Genomic DNA, 4,242 nt, shown 5'->3' with positions numbered 1-4,242 from the left:
ATCCCTTAGTTTCTGTGTCGAATTAGATTACATTTCGTACATCGATGACGAGGAGGTAAGTCAATCCTCTTGTGACTATACGTGACAGTCACACATTAAGGGTATTGATTTGATTTCGTCACACTATTACAAGGGTAGAAAGTTCTTTATTTGGTTTTCTGTCACTCGGTACGATTTATTTATAGATGCTAGTTCTATTTATACTAAGATTTAGTGGTATTTCCTCTGAATATATTCGTCTTGTGTGAATTGTAGTAATACTTCCTTACCTTGATTAATTTTTGAAATAGAAATCTGTTGAACTTTTGGGATATTAGATACGATGCTGTAGTTTTAGACTTATAAATAAATCATAATATTTAATCATAAATCGTTAACGTTTTAAATCGTAAGAGTTCATCACCGTTTATTCATGTAATTTATCGTCTTGATCAATGATTTTGGTTTCATTGTCTTGAATGTTTGATAAATCACGCATTTTTGAAATTCACATATCTTTCGCAGATTTCGATGGAATTCCATACTCTCTCCATAACTGAACACATTGATAGTGAATGGAGCAGTTGACCACGTACAAAAATTGGTATATTTTATGAACAGTAATTTACTAATGATGATGATTATTATGTATACTCGCATGGAACCTCGTCATCATTACTTGGCATATGCTAGAACTCAAATCAATTTAAGTTTAGAGACTGAGGTTTCCTGTTCGGTCTTTTTGCTGGCGCTGAGAAACGGGTCTGTGCGTCCGGAGGGGGTGGTTCAAGGCATGAGTTTGTGGCGACTTTTCTCAACTCATCAAAAAGATGGCGCTACTAGTATTTCTAAATCACGCTATCGAAGTTTTCTCAACATCCTACCTATGTAAAATTTCGAAACTGAGTCTATCGGAGCACGATTGTTCACCAGGCGTGAATACCTGGTCTCACTATCACTAGTAATTACATAACTATCGCGATTTCCTACAACTTGGGCCAAGCACGAACATTAAAGTCTGTTCGCCAAATCTGTGAGCCCGCACTCAGCGAGAGGCGATAATGACATGTGTTCAAGTTTGGAACGGCCGCCCCTCACGATAACAACCGAGTTGGGTAACTGAGGCGTCGTGGTCAGCCATGTGTCGTTTGCGGTTAATAACGATACCTATTTTACACAAAGAACCAATGATAGCCTAGTGTGTTCTTTGTAAACCTAAATGCTAAGGAGTAGAATGCCCTACCGGCTTCTGTGTTTCCCGATAATTATAATCTACGAGTCTTCAAATTAACAGTGAATAGGCTACTTCTTGGCAAGCGTGGCACATCTTAGGCCTCATCAACGCTTACCATCAGGCGAGATCGAGACCAAACGCGTGCCTATCATCTAATAAAAAAAAAATGCCCGTGGGGTTCGTGATGGAATATTTTAAAATCATCCCTAAGAAAATAAAAAAGGCCACCACAAATGTAAACGCTATAAGGAAACAAACAAGTTATGTTTGCACGTAGTCCAATTGATAAGAAAATATACATTAGGTACTTCATTACATAACTACCTCGATTTTCTACAACTTGGACCAAGCACGAATATTAAAGTCTGTTCGCCAAATCTGTGAGCCCGCACTCAGCGAGAGGCGATAATGACATGTGTTAAAGTTTAGAACGGCCGCCCCACGCGATAACAGCCGAGTTGGGTAACTGAGGCGTTGTGGTCAGTCATTTGTCGTGTGCGGCTAGTAAAGATACTTATTTTATACATTCGTCTTACATTTTTTACATGTGACAGTTGATATGTTTTGAAGGTGGTAGAACCCTTTGTGGTTCAACTCCGGTGGCACCACCACCACTCCTATTTCTACCTAATAACAGCAGTGTTAGGCGCTGCTGTGTTTCGGTTTGAAGGGTGTGGTAAGGGAGACAGACTTTTCCGAGGCGTTCCAGCTTAGTCCTCAGGGATAGCGGCGCATCTGTGGCCAACCTTAAGTAGGAATATCTAATCCTATCTGGCGTTGATTACAGATGTCCATGGGCGGCAGTAGCCCCTTACCATCAGGTGGACTGCATGCTCGTCTGCTACTCCTATATTATAAAAAAAAAAATTTGGCCTACAAAAAAAATTTGGTCTACGGCCGGAGAAACCGTAGCCCTATTCTAGTCCCGGTTCTACAGGGATACAGGGAGCTTGTAAACCTGCGACATCAGCTAGTAAATAATTTTAATATTAATGCCCTAATGTATATTCTGGTAGTCTTTATGTTCATTATTTATGCATTATCTAGTGCTTCGTGAAGTAAATCCAGATTCTATTAACTAATTGAGATAGCCGGTCGATGCTCCGGTTATTAATTAAGTGCAAACATAATAACGGATGTATTATTAATAATGGTCGACCGATCAACGGGGCTTAGGCCTTATTACGTACGGAGTGATAGAAAGTGGTTGATAGCATATAGGTACATAGCAAAATATTGAGAGGTACAGTTTATGCAAAGTAATGTTTTTAATTTATTATTTTATATATGTTAATGTTGAGGATACTTGTAACACAACGCGTGACGACGAGTATAAACAGTAGTCTATGGATGATAATGTATGAAACACTCAAAAATACTTAAAAAAAAACATATATACCGCTTAAAACTGAATATACAGCTCAATCCACTGAACGTAAAAGCTTGAAATGTTTAAAAAAATCTCATAACTGTGAGAAAGGAATAGGAAAATCTGAAAATTTATCCGCTAAAAAATAAAATGAGGCATATTATAATTAAATCAACAACATACTTCCTAAATAACAGTCGATTCGAATTTCATTCGTTTCTGGATCGAATTTAATATATTAAATGACAATGTCTATCACGACACGTAATAGCACCTTGTATGTAAGTAATAATGTTGTGTTGGCTTTACGTCGAAACTAATTTTGATTTAGGGTAGTACACGTTTTCTAATATTTAGGAGAATCGTATTACGTGAATATTTGTTGGTGAATATTACGAATTTAATATTCCGAAAATGTACGGCATTTGATTGATTATATGTGGGATATGTCGGATAGATTTTCATATGAAAAGTCTCCGGCATTTTGTACGGAAATAGAACCAAATTAAGAAGGAATAGTTATTGAAAATATTTTATTGACTATAATGTAATTGAATACCATTGTCTCTAGTATTATTTTATTTTACCTTATCATATGCTAGTATAACATGGATTTTCAAGTGATCAGTGAATCGTTTGTGCGGAGATTATAGTATCTGTTTGGTAATAAAGACGCTAATTCATGTATTTTATTTGGGTATTCTGATTCAAGTTTTATACCGTTTTTGGCGACGCAGAGATCTGTATGATAAAATTTGAATTTCTGTTCTGTATTTAGGTTTGAAGGTGGTAGAACCCTTTGTGGATCGACTCCGGCGGCACCACCTCCACACCTATTTCTACCTAATAACAGCAGTGTTAGGCGCTACTGTGTTCCGTTTTGAAGGGTGTGGTAAGGGAGACAGACTTTTCCGAGGCGTTCCAGCTTAGTCCTCAGAGGTAGCGGCGCATCTGTGCCCGACCTCAGTTAGGAATATCTAATCCTATCTGGGGTTGATTACAGATGTCCATGGGCGGCAGTAGCCACTTACCATTAGGTGGACTGAATGCTCGTCTTCTACTCTTATATTATAAAAAAAAGGTGACTATGTTCTTGTATTCGCGTGTCATCGTATTCACGTCATAAACAATAGTAATATGTATTCCACCTTTGTGGTTTGACTCCTGAGGCACCACCGCCACACCTTTTTCTGCCTAACAACAGCAGCGTCAAGCGGTGATGTGTTATGGTTTAAGGGCATGGTAATGGGGACGTACTTATCCGAGTCGTTCCAACTTAATTCCAGATATGACTAATTGGGTTTAGGGGTTAGGGTTGGCGGCAGAAGCCACTTTCCATTAGGTGAAGAGTGTAGAAGACATTATTTATATAAATTTTATTACCCGACTGCCAAGGAAGGGTTATGTTTTTCGCGCGTATCTTGTATGTTTGTCTTTCTTTATTTGATCCGATCTAACAAACGGCTGGATGAATTTCAACAGTTAAAGTGTCATTATATTTGTCTCAATGACCCGAGTGTCCTTAGATAGGTGTTAGTAAAAAAAAATCAAAATGGCGGATTTTTGGCGCGAAATAGTAACCCATTTAAAAAAAAAAGTTAACCGAACCTATCGAGTAGGGTATCAAATGGAAGGAAATTAAACGGAGATTATAAAAACA

The sequence above is a fragment of the Epargyreus clarus genome, unplaced genomic scaffold, assembly GCF_041222505.1.
Source record: "Epargyreus clarus isolate Ecla_fem2 unplaced genomic scaffold, WU_Ecla_fem_2.2 ptg000003l, whole genome shotgun sequence".
NCBI classification, from domain to species: domain Eukaryota; kingdom Metazoa; phylum Arthropoda; class Insecta; order Lepidoptera; family Hesperiidae; genus Epargyreus; species Epargyreus clarus.
This window is presented reverse-complemented; position numbering follows the sequence as displayed.